We start from the raw sequence: 13945 nt of genomic DNA, 5'->3' as shown, positions 1-13945 counted from the left end.
AGAAGCATAAAAAGGTAAACATGAAAGAATTATCATAAGGGACTTAATAAAGTTAAAGCGTTTACATTTCTACAAGGGTAGATGATATATGTAACTCCTAAGAACTTTACCATTATTAGGGTCTTTAAAGGCATTTACACAGACAGAAAGCATGGATAAAATTCAATTATGTTGAAATGATCTCAAAAAAAAAGGAAGGGATGAAAAAGAGGGATGCACTGGGAGAAACGGGAAAAGAATATGTAAAAGAGAGAAATTTTTATCGCATAAAGGAAGCATACAAGGAAGAGCTTTTATAATGGATGGAAAAATGGGAGAGTGAAACTCACTATTATCAGAATGGTTTCAGAGGGAGGAATACACACACACACTCAATTGTTCAAAGAAGTATAACTTACGTAAGAGGGAAATAAGGGAAGGATAAGAGAAATGGGGTGGTGACATAAAGGATGGTGAATAAATGGAAGCAGTGGTTAGAACCAAAGTAGGTTTTGAGGAAGGACAGGATAAAAAGAGAGAGAGGGTAGGGGAGAAGCAGAATATATTGTAAGGAGGGAAATATACAGTTATTAATCATAACTATGAATATGAATGGGATGAGTTCATCCATAATATGGAAGCAGTTATTAAAATGCAATAGAAACTAGAATTCAATATGTTGTTTTCAAGAGACACACCTGAAACAGAAAGATACATAGAGTTAAAATAAAAGGCTGAAGCAGAATCTAATAAGCTTCAGTTCAAATTTTAAAAAGATTAGGCATAGCAATCATGATACCAGAAAAAATCAAAGGCAAAAAGAGACCCAATTAAAAGAGATAACTGGGGAAACTACATCTTTACAAAGAATTACTATAGCAATTGAAATAATATCAAAAACTTTACATCAAGTTTCTCTGACTAAAGCTTTGTTTCTGAAACAATGGAGAGCTTCATCAAATTTATGAGGATATGAGTCATTCCCCAATTGATAAATGGTCAAAGGATATAAGCCATTTTCATAAGAAATCAAAGTTATTTATAGTTAGATAGAAAAATGTTATAAATCACTATTTATTAGAGAAAGGCCAATTAGAATAGCTCACTATCAGAAATGACAAATGCTGGAGTGGATGAGGGGAAAATAGGTACACTAATGAATTGTTGGTGCACTGATGAACAGATCTAGGTGAAGAAGTTTTGGCTTGTGATTCTTTTTTCTTTTTTTGCAGGGCAATGAGGGTTAAGTGACTCACCCAAGGTCACAAAGCTAGTAAGTGTCAAGTGTCTTAGGCCCCGATTTGAACTCAGGTCTTACTGAATCCAGTGCTGGTGTTTAATCCACTCCACCACCTAGCTGCTCCCCCTGTCTTATGATTTTGACAGATTACTAGTGTCCTAAAAGAAATAATGAGGGGAGTGGTTTCAGAAAAAAAATCATGGCAAGACCTATATGAACTGATGCAAAATGAAGTCACTGTTCACAGTAACAGTAATGTAATGGTAATTGAGATGTGGAACACTTGGTTACTCTAAACAATACAATAATCTAAGACAGTCCCCAAGGACTCATGATGAAAAAAGAATTGATATCTACCTCAAGGGAGAGAAAAAATGAACTCTGAGTTCAAACTGAAGTATAATATAGCACTTTATTTTTCTTGCTTTCTTGGAAATATGACTAATATGGACATTTTTGCATGATTTCACATATTTAATTGATAACATATTGCTTGTCTTCTGAGTGGGTTGTGGAAGAAGTGGGAAGGAGAGAATTTTGAACTAAAAAATTCAAGTAGAAAAGAATGCTAAAATCAATAAATAATAATTTTAGGGGAAAAAGAAATAGAGAATTGAGTAAAGAGCTGAGGCAGGAGAAAAGTTCTTGTGATTATTTTCATTGAAATATTACTATTATAGCCAAGAAAACAAAAAAATGGAGTAGTTGTTGAGAAAATTTATGGTTTCTGTGCAAAACCTCTGAAAATCCTGGGTTTGAAGAAACTACCCAACTTATTTATTATCCTTTGATTAGGAGTTGTTTGGTAAGGAGGCTCATGATGGTTATGGAATGGGATAATTTATTCTCATTGAATGAGAATCAATTTGGAATATGTGAGGGAAAAACACTCTGTTTTGAATGAGTACCTTAATAAGAGGAACAAGAAGGACATTAAATCCCAATACAATTATTTATTTCCCCTGTGAACTTGAGCAAGTAATTTCACCTCACTAGCAAGTTATTTATTCATTTTCAAAATGAGGTAAAGTCCTAAATTTGTGATCCCATGGATCTGTAGGATCTATGATACTGTGACCTTGGGAACAAATTACCTTTATGACCACAGAGATCAAGGAGATTATTCTTTTTTAAAGTATTTTACAAATGGCTAACTCTTTTATTCATGGAAATTGAGGATGACTCTCTTGACATATACAAACTGACTACCCTTGCTCCTCTTCTACCCAGCACCATGGGAGCTATAGAGAGCTTCTTGAAACATGTGTTTGAACAAAAGTCCAGTTTCTATTCATTTGCTCAGGAGTAGTTCACCAACACTTCAAAAGTTTTCTTACATTCAAGCTTCCTATGCTACCTGCTGTAAATCTTTCATTTGGGGGGCTATAGAATTTGCACTCTTAAAGGCCTCATGGCCAGGTTTTCTAGCAATTTTAAGTAAACGATTCTGACAGCTGAATGATTTCAACCCACTGAAACATTCAAAATAGAAAAGGGGAAAATACTCAAGGGATTTGTGCTTGTAGAATTTTATTGCTACTATTATTTAGCTTCTATATTCATCCTATAGCACTGGACATGGGTCCTGCATCAGGCTTGACTGATTGGCCAGTCAGGATTGTCCAGGTGGGTCAGTCATCAATGTCCTTCTGAGCTTTTGCTGTGCACAAGAATTGAATAGAGAACACCAAGGTATCTAGTTGTTTGGAAATAACTAACCATTTTGGCTTTGGAGCAACCAATTAGTAATTAAAGATGGAATTTATCAGAGATGTAGATTTTTGCCTTTTGAGATTCAAGTCCAGTGGAAACTCATTGAATCACTAATTGAAAAGTGATGTTTCTAATATTATTCCTTAGCCCAAGGTTGGCTTTGTAATTGTATTTGTCAGAAAACCAGGATATGTTCTTTAGAAAAGCATTGCATTGCCAGGTCTGCTTATGCTATTTGTTTGGTCCCTAGAGTAATCATGTCTATGGCAGTTCATATGCAACACCAAACAAGCCTGAGTTTGAAGACTTCTTAGTGTACTAAAGTGGGTGGCATAGACATTGAGGTAAAGGACAAAAGGGCTTTTGGTGGAAACCCAGTGTGTAGTTTATAGGTAGCTCAAAAGGTGAAAGAGACATCATACCTTTAAAGCCTAATGGGATCTCAATGATCATTTAGATCAATGCCTTCATTTTACAGACAAGGAACCTCGAAAGTTAAGTGAATTTGCCCACACTCACACAGGCAGTATCAAAAGCAGGTCTTGAGTCCAAGTCAGTGTTCTCTCTGCTATCATAGTGTTTTAATGGGGCACAATGGAAAGAATATCAGACTAAGAGTCAGCAGGTCTGGATGTGAATCCTGGATCCATACTGACTTGCTGTAAGACCTTAGGCAAGTCATTTAATCTCTCTGGAGCCTTAATTTCTTTATCTTCAAAGAGAGGAGAATAACTCTTATGCTACCCATGAATGCCAACCTTTTGCAATATAATTCTCAGGGTAATGTTAACTATTGTTATGAAATATTTGCATCTTTGCATTGGAGACATGCATGGTAAGTGTGATTAAGCTGCCACATGCAATCTATGAAGAACTATGCAGAATAGGAATAAGGGATTATTTAATGGAAAGAGAAGATGGGCTGGTCATATGACAAGAGCCAGTGATAACAGGTGAATAGCCAGAGAACTCTACTGGTACCCTTACAATGTTAGAAGAAACTGAGGAATGTCTTGAGCACATTGGTGTACTCCCTGTGACAAATTTATAAGAAGACAAAGTCAATAAATATGCATGATAAGAAAGCATGAATTGGCCATGATCTGAATTATTATTTTTTTTTTGTGGGGCAATGGGGGTTAAGTGACTTGCCCAGGGTCACACATCTAGTAAGTGTCAAATGTCTGAGGTTGGATTTGAACTCAGGTACTCCTGAATCCAGGGTCGGTGCTTTATCCACTGCGCCACCTAGCCGCCCCCATGATCTGAATTATTAAAGAGGGAATTTGCCAATTGATGAGATTAGAAATCCATTTGAGGATATTGTTATCCTATTTCCTTCCTGCCTGATCCCTTCTACTGACCACTCCTGTCTCCCTGATAGTCTTAGTTTCCCTTTACCTAGTAGATATGAGGAAAGAAATGGGGAAATGATTGCAGTGATGATGGGGCCATTATTTGCCATGAACAACTTCTTCCCTATCAACCAGGAGAACAATCCAATCCTAGGATAGAGCTGGGAGCATAGAAGATGCTGGAATCATAATCAGGTGAGGGCATGTCTCCACTGGAGGCTTCTTGAGGTCCAAGTATAAGTCCCAATTACTTACATTTTTGCTTGACCCTATTACTACAACATTCCTGCAAAGGGTCCTCATAAAGGCTTAAGGAATATTTCCTGTTGAGTTTTACTGAAGACCATTGTGTGACCACTGCTATTAGAAGTAGAAAGGATTCATGGGGTTTAATTGAGGGTAAAAAGGAAATAGCATAACTAATTTCTATTGACTTTGGTCATAACCACTCATCAGGAATCCTAATCATCACCCCAATCCTGATTATCCCTTAGAGCTCTTATATACTCCCAATTATAACCATTCTCTCAATCTTTTCAAGCATTCAAAACTTTACCCTGAAGTCCCATTCCCAACCAAGACTCCCAACATTAACCATCCCATTATATCTGATGCTTCTAGCTTTAGGAAGTAGTAGCAAAAGGGAAGAATTACAGAAGAAAAGAGGAAAAGAAGAGAAAAAAAGAATAGGACAAGGAGATAGAAGGAGAATTATGAAGTAGTGTGCCCTTGGAAAATGGAATTTAAATAGCAACAACAAAAAGGAATCCCGATCCTCCCCCTATCTACTTTGTCTCCACTCCACCCATATACCTAAAACAGCAATTTAGAATCAAATCACGTCTTTATCAGGATTTCCTATTGAATTCTTTTTTACACTTCCCTCATCTAGGTAGCACAATGGATAGCATTCTGGATCTGGGGTCAGGAACGCTCATCTTTCTAAATTCAAATCTAGCCCCAGACACCTACCAGCTGTATGACACTGGGCAAGTCACTTAAACCTTTTTGCCCCAGTGACAAACCACCCCAGTATCTCTACCAAGAAAACCCCGAAAAGGGTCATGAAGAGTTGGACATGACTGGAAAACACCTGAACAAAAATAACATATTACGTTACAATTCAAAGAAATTTTGCATATCAATTTCTTTATCCTCATAATACCTATGGGGAAGCAGATCTTATCATTCTCATTTCTAATATGATAGAAACTGAGGCCCGGGCCAATGCTTTAGCTCAGCACTTCTTGCTTGGGATGGTTTGCAATGAACAATAAGAATGTCTTGTACTGTTAGCAGAAGCTGACAGTCTTTACAAGATAAAAATACCTAGCAAATAAAAACCGGAACTAGGGAAACAAATGCTAAGAGAAGAAAATATCTTGGCAAACCTGATGTGAAATAAAACTGACGCTTGGTGAATGTTACTGAATGAAAATATTAGCTGAATAAAAATGCTAACTACAGACACAAATGTTAACAGCAGAACATAGTTGGTAATGCTCAGCAAATAATATTTGCTGAAAGAAAAATATATTAACTGTTGGAGAAAAGAAAGGCACTGGAGTGATTTATAACAAACACCTAGTGTGGAGGATGCTTCCTATGGTAATAGATTGTTGTAGCATTCCTAGCTCAAGTGTCAAAACTCCTCAACCTGACTTGGCAGCTTTTTCATTTGCAGCTCTCACAAGATGCCTTCTCGTTCAAGCCACCAACAGCTTGTATTCATTTATAAAAGGATTGTTCCCCATGCTACCCTGGATTGTTTGCCAAATTGCTCTCATGTAGCTCACACACCTGGCATCACACACGTTTGTGACACTGCTTCTCACCTCGTGCAATATCAGTGGGCTGGAATTGTTGGCTTTGAGGTCCCTGGGTGAGGGGCAGCATGGTGTCCTTTATTGGAGAAAGCAGAATTGAAACAAGGCCCCACACACCCTGCAAGCAACTTATCTGATCACTGGGCTAGATGGAAATAAATTAGAAAAAGGTAAGGCAGCAGTCCCTGTCTAAGAGAGGTAATTGTTTTGACATGTTGGCTTAATTACATGAGTGAAATGCCGGGTTTGCCGTGATCCTCCATGGCAAGAGAAAAAAAGTCCTTCTGTGCATGTCTACACAAATTGACTTTGCAGTGTATTGTGGGAAATGTCAACGGATATAGGCTGGTTGAATTTTTTTGTTTGTTTGTTTGTTCTTGTGCTTGTTTTTTGCAGCAAGGCTCAGATTCTGCATGTCACTTGTAGACATAGTTTCTCTTCCAAGCATTGCATTTGTTTCATTAATCTGATTTCCTTACTCAAAGGTGGGATATTCAAGTTTAGACAAAGATATCAATGAGCTCATATATTTTGTGTTGGAATAAACATTGGGATGGCTCTACTACTCATGGCTATAACACTTAGGACCAGGCTTAGAAATTTTTTTGTTGGGTTTATAATTTCATGTCATCAATCTATCGAGAGGCAGCTGGCAATTAAATGATGTTTAAACTTCCTGTTTCAGTTTCTCCTTTTTGAAAGCAGGGAATGATACTTAGTACAGCACAGATGCAATGATAATTTAAGTAAGACCTGTGATAGCTAGGTCTTATGCCCTTGCCACTGTGCTTTTCCACCAGGGGGTGAAGGAGTTAATCCTGCAGAGTGCTTGGAGACGGGAGGAGAATGGCTAATGTTGTGTGGATAGCAGAGTAAATAATTATGGCTCTGCCTTTATGAGATGTTTTGCAGACAGAACAGAGAAGATATGCCACAGTCAGTAGTATTTTTTATTCTAGGCAAGGGTACTTTGGAACAAGTGAGGCCAGCCCCAAGGCAGGTAGCTATAGCTCTTGGCACATACTGTCCCAGGAAAATTGAATCGAAGTAGGTGAAGAAAAAAGAGAGAGAGAAATGCAGAAGAAAGGGAGAACATTAACTATTTACAAACATAATAACCTCCCCATAAAACTCCTTTCCACAATGGCAGGATTCTTTGATTATATCTCTGCAATATTTCTTGAATATGTTGCCTTTTCTTTGTTACTGCCACCACTCTGGTGCAGGTCCTTTTCACCTAATGCCTAGATGACTGTATTAGACTGGTGGTGGATAAGCCTGCCTCAAGTCTCTCCCCACTCCAATTCACCCTCCATTCAGCCACCAATGTGATTTTTCCCAAGTTCAGGTCCAACTCTGTCACTTTCCTCTTTAATAAAATTCAGAAATTTCTTTTCACCTCTAATATCAAATACAAAATGCTCTGACATTCAAAACCCTTTATTACCTAGCCCCTCCTACCTTTGCAGTCTTTACATCTTACTTCCCAATATGTACTCTTTGATCCAGTGACACTGACTTCCTATGAACAAGACACTCCATTTCTCAGCTCAAAGCATTTTCTCTGGCTGTCCGCCATGCTTGGAATTCTCTCCCTCCTCTGCTCAGAATACTGACTTCTCTCTGGCTTCCTTTAAGTACGAACTAAAATATCCCCATCTACAGTAAGGCTTTCCTAACCTCTCTTAATTCTAATGCCTCCCTCTTTTAGTTATTTCCTATTTATTGTCTCCCCTGTTAGATTGGAAGCTCTTTGAGGGCAGGGACTGTCTTTTGTCTCTTTTTTAGTATGCTCAGTTTTTAGCACAATGCCTAACACATAGTAGCTGCTTAATAAATGTGTATTGATTGACTAATATATAGTTTTAGCTTTCAAACATTTTTTGAAGAATGCATTAATTGATGAATTTGTTTTAGTTACCAGGCCAGGAAAATTTCTACCAATGGCTTGAAGGAATAAGAATGGGGAAAATAATGCTAAAGCACAGCAGCATTTTACCTTTTTTCTTTCCCTTGCTCAGTCTCCAGATTTAGGGTTTTTTTGTTTGTTTGTTTGTTTGTTTCACTTCTAACCTGGCTCTTTGGGATAAAATTGAAGATTTTTTTATTCTCTTATTTTGATCACCCAATCTTATATACCTAAGGAGTGGTTTGGGGTTGCTGAGTGTTAAGGGCTAAAATTCTAGCTAAACTGTCTAAAATATCTAATGAGTGGTTGCCAAGACTTTTAAGCATTTATTAAGGAGAATAAGAATTTAGTAAAGAGAGAGAGAAAGGCCTAGATTCCTATCTATTAAAGGGAGAGCGCATTTCTAGCTCCCTTCTCCACCGGAGTCCTCAGGAAAAAGCGTGAGACTGAGCGCCAGTCTCTTCCTTCCTCCTCCCACTAGCCCATGTCACTTCCTGACACCAAAGAAAAGACTCCTGGTCTTGCCCTCAAAGACCTTCGCTTCATGGGTGGAACTCTTCTACAGTAAGTCTCCAGCAGGTGGCATCATTCCAATCGTTACATGAGGTATATTGCACAGTTCAGTTCAAATTTGGCCTCAGACACTTGACACTTACTAGCTGTGTCCCTGGGCAAGTCATTTAACCCTCATTGCCCCACCTAAAAAATAAATTCTGGATTTTTCCACCGAGAAAACTTAGTGGGTTCTAGCCTTGCTTCCTACCACTGATATTTAACTTTGTGTGTGACCTTGAATATTACTAAACTAAGTTACTTAAAAATACTCTGGTCCTTAGCTTCCTAATTTATAAAATGCAGGTATCATCTTCTCTAGATATTTCACAGAATTGTTGTGAGGATCAAAAAAGATAATGGGTATTTTGAGAATTTGGGGGGGGCGGGGTAGAGTAAGTGTGGTAGAAAAAAATGTTAAACTGGTAATTCAGAGCCCTGAATCCTAGTCCTTGATCAGCCACTAACTGTCACCTTCCCTCCCTGTGTCTCATTTACTTCATTGACAAAATCATGCATTCCTGGTATAGAAATGCCCTCCGCTGATCTTGTCCCAGGGCAATAAGTTTGTGACTTGCTTATGGTCAAATAGGGAGGATGTGTCAGAGAGAGGATTTAAGTTCAGGTCTCCTTGATGCCAAGGTCAGCTCAAATAGGCAGGATGTGTCAGAGAGAGAATTTGAATTCACGTATCCTTGATGCCAAGGTCAGTTCCTCTGTCTACTATCCCATGTTGCCTCTCACCACACATAAAAGATATTATTATATGTTATATCTTTTGTTTTATATGTCCTCTGAATTATCATAGAGTGTAGCCAGGGAAGATAGGATGCTTCCTAGGAGTGGAGAATAAAAGGGAAAGATGTAGTAGAGGCTTTTCTCTCTGCACAGACCTAGAAGGCAAGTGATTAAATCATAACCTATAGCATGGTACTGGTTCCCAATGTATTTTTGTTTCCCAAACTCTTTTCAACAACAACAAGAAAAAGTGTTGTGGACCCCCAGGCTAATTTAATGTACTACTCACAATATACTTTATAATTATTTATTGCTTAAGTTATGATTAAATAATTTTTAGTAAAACCCCTTGGATAAGCATTAGAAAACCCCCAAAGGGCTGGTGAACAACTAAATAGGAACAACTATTTACAGAATTTCAGGGGGCATGAAGGGTAGAATGATAATTTCACTATAGTACTGTCTTTGGGAAGAGATATGACTAGCTCTGGGTTAGAGCGGTACATGCATTTCAAGTCTATATTGACAAAGAAAATAGAGACCCAATTGAAAACAAACATACAAAACCTCAGACCTTTTTCTAAAACTCAACTACTTGAGATGGTTAACTTCCTCACTGGATCTTTGATGTTATCAATACATGCACTCTCTTCCCCAGTGCATATGGCCATACAACCATGTCTTCTCTTTCTGTGTGATAATTTTCCTCTTTAAATCTTCTGCAGAGGTTCTCCTTAGCACACTAAATGCTTTCCTCCAGTTGTTGTTTTCCTCTTTATATTGGTGCTACATGTACTATTCCCTCTAGCTCACTACATGAGTGACTCATCTCCTTCATGTATGTCCTTGATGATAAAGTTTATGCCATTTCACAGAGCTATAGAATCTTAGATTTGGAAAATCCTGTAGACATCTTCTAATCAAAGCCTGATCTAGCATTGGTGCTAGGTGGAAAGTGCAAAGGAGTTGGAGTCTACACATCTGAGTTTGAATCACAGCACTGTGTAGAACCAGTATACTCTTAGGCAAATCATTTAACATTTCTAGGCCTCAGTTTCCTCATCTATAAATTGAGAATATTTTAAGACATGGTCTGTAAGGCCCCTTTAGCCTAAAAGTCTATGAATTATAAACAGAATCTTTTCCTATAACTTCATCTGGTCTTTGTTTGCTGATCTTTAGTGAAAAGAATTCACCACCTCTTGAGGTATTCCATTCTACTCTCAGGTAGCTCCTTTGTTTAAATTTCTTTTCCTCTTTATTTATCTAACATGGATCCATTACTTGCTAAGCAACTGACAGTAAGTGATGAGGTTGGATCAGTCCAGGTAGTAATGCATTCCATTCAATGCCAGAGGGTGTTTGGGGATAGTGAAACTTCCCATGGTTCTTAGAAAGTTGACTACCTACTAGCACTGTCTACTTGCTCTGCTTCATTGTGTATAATTGTTCTCATTTCATTATGCTTGATATAACATCTCTATAGATTTAGCCTATTAGACTCTTGGCTCAGTCCCCATTAACTGGGAAAGAAAATTCAACCCCTTTCCCTTCTTTTGTATATTTCAGTGAATTCAAATCATAGGAGTATAATATTATGGACTTAATCACAAACTATGGCTGAGGTATATGTAATGCTTTACTCTTGGCCACAGAGACAAAAGAAATAAAATAAAAACTATTCAGGTGATTGTTATGCAAACCCCACTCTTTCCAAATCCAGGTAGCTTCAGACTGTATACATATGACTCAAACCATAAGTAAAAGAAAAGTCATATCGTGTGCTTGGTTTACATCTGTCCCTCTTGTGGTGACAAAGAGTAAGAAGTATTAGTTCATAGTCATTCATAGGATTGGGTCTACACAGACACTGTAAGCCCCTGTAAACTCCTGATTTTACTGCTTTACCATGGAGCTCAGCAGATGTTCTCCACTCCCATAAGTAGATTCTCATTGACCCAGATCTCAAGGGTATTATCCAGTGGTCATAGCAAAATAGACACTTTGATTACATCAACACATTTCCCCTTACATTTTCCTATTCTTAATCCCTTACTTCACAAAGTTCACATTCTAGTTTTATACTGTAGTAGGTCACATTTAGTGCATGGCTGATCCTGTCCTCTGCTCTTCGACTTTTTTGTTTGTTTGTTTTGTTTGCTTGTTTTTACATCCTTTGTCAACAGATTATTTGCAGGGCAATGATGGTTAAGTGACTTGCTCAGGGTCACAAAGCTAGTAAGTGTCAAGTGTATAGGTTAGATTTGAACTCAGGTCCTCCTGAATCCAGGGCTAGTGCTTTATCCACTGAGCTACCTAGCTGCCCTGTCAGCAAATTATTTGATGGTGCACCTCCCCACCTTTGTACAGAACCCAACCAAGACAAAGGTTCAATAGCTTGTTCAATTCTCCTCCGTTACTCCCAAGAAACTGTAATGATTGGAATGATGCCACCTGCTGGAGAATTACTGTAGAAAAGCTCCGCTGTGTGGTGAAGGTCTCTGAGGGCAAGACCATGCGTCTTTTCTTTGGAGTCAGGAAGTGACATTTTCTTGTGGGAGGAAGAAAGGGGAGCCTGGAGCTCTGACTCTGGCTATTTCCTGAGGACTCTGGTGGAGAAGGGAGCTAGAAATGCATTCTCCCTTTAATAGATAGATGAATCTAGGCCTTTCCTTCTCTCTTTACCAAATTCTTATTCTCCTTAATAAATGTTTAAAAGTCTAACTCTTGCTAAAGCTTATAATTTATTGGTGACCACTCATTAGATTTTAGATAGTTTACCTAGAATTTTAACCTTAACAAAACAAAGTAAAGAGGTGGTTCTAAGTATATAGAGTCTTAATCTACCTCTCCTATTGCTCCTCTCTCTTGTAGGGCTAATCAGAATAAGTCTAACCTCTCTCCTATATTACAACAATTCATACACCTGAAGACAACTATTATGTGTCTTTCTCCCCCAAACCTTGCTTTTCCAAGCTAAAGAAACATGATTCTTTCAATCAAACTTAACAAGTCATGGTATCCAATCCTTCTCAACATTCTCTTTGCTCTCCTCTGAATATATCTCAATTTGTGCATCCTAGAAAAGAACACTCAGAACTATTAAGTGCTTGATCTTTGAACTTATTTTTATTTTTTTTATTTTTATTTCCCCAAGTTACACATAAAAACACATTTTCACATAGATTTTTAAACTTTGTGTTGCAAATTTTCTTCCACTCTCCCTCCCCACCCCCATTAAGAACTCAAGCAATTCAACGTAAGTTATACATGTGTACTCATGCAAATAACAGACCACAAAAACTTTAGAAAGAGGAACCAACAAAAAAAAATTATACTTCAATCTGCATTCAGATACCATCAGTTCTTTCTCTGTAGATGGACTGCATTTTTCATAAGTTCTTCCAATTAGCATCCTGTTCCTCATTTCTTACAACACAACAGTGTTCCATCCTAATCTCTGCTTCAAATTTTTTCACAGTTACTATTGCTAACTGTATTTCCCTCTATAATATTCCCCTTGATATTGACTCTAACTTCTATATTCTTTCACCGTGTTCCTCTTCAAAAGTGTTTTGTTTCTGACTGCCCCCTACCCCAAACTGCCCTCTCTTCCTTCACCCCTCCCCCTTTATCCTCTTCACCTCCCACTTTCCAACAGGGCAAAAGAGTCGATTCTCTTGAGAGTAAGGCTCACTCACTTCCCTGGACCTCCCCCATCTTCTCCTCCACTCCATAAACTTTTTCTTGCTTCTTTTATGTGAGATACTTTACCCAATTACACCACTTCCTTCCCCTTTCTCCCAGTGCATTCCTATCACCACTTAATTTTATTTTTTAAACGATATCATCATGGGGCAGTTAGGTGGCCCAGCAGACAAAGCACCAGCCCTGGACCCAGGAGGACCCGAGTCCAAATCTGACCTCAGACACCAGACCTTCACCAGCTATATGACCCTGCACAAGCCACACAACCCTGACTGCCCCACAAAAAAAAGATAAAAAATGTTTTAAAGATATCATCCCTTTGTATTCAACTCACACCTGTTCCCTCTGTCTAAGCATACTCCATTTATCTGTACTAATAATGAGAAAGTTCTTATAAGTTAGAAGTTTAATCTTCCCATATAAGAATGTAAACAGTTTAACTTTTTAATATCCCTCATAGTTTATTTTTCCTGTTTACTGTTTTAGGCTTCTCTAGGGTCTTGTATTTGAAAGTCAAATTTTCTATTCAGCTCAGGTCTTTTCATCATGATTGCCTGAAAGTCCTCTCTTTTACTGAATTCTCATTTTCCCCTGGAGGAATATACTCAGTTTTGTTTTGTAGGTGATTCTTGGTTGTAAAACCAGTTCCTTTGCCCTCTGGAATATCATATTCCATGCCCTCTAATCCTGATAGATCTTGGGTTATACTGACTGTGGCTCTACAGTACTTGAATTGTTTCTGGCTGCTTGTAATATTTTCTCTTTGACCTGGGAGCTCTGGAATTTGGCTATAATATTCCTGTAAGTTTTCATTTTGGTACCTCTTTCAGGAAGTGATTGGTGGATTCTTCCAATTCCTATTTTACCTTTTGCTTCTAGAATATCAGGTAATTTTCCCTGACAATTTCTTGTAAGATGATGTCTA

The sequence above is a fragment of the Dromiciops gliroides genome, chromosome 3 (assembly GCF_019393635.1).
Source record: "Dromiciops gliroides isolate mDroGli1 chromosome 3, mDroGli1.pri, whole genome shotgun sequence".
Taxonomy (NCBI): domain Eukaryota; kingdom Metazoa; phylum Chordata; class Mammalia; order Microbiotheria; family Microbiotheriidae; genus Dromiciops; species Dromiciops gliroides.
This window is presented reverse-complemented; position numbering follows the sequence as displayed.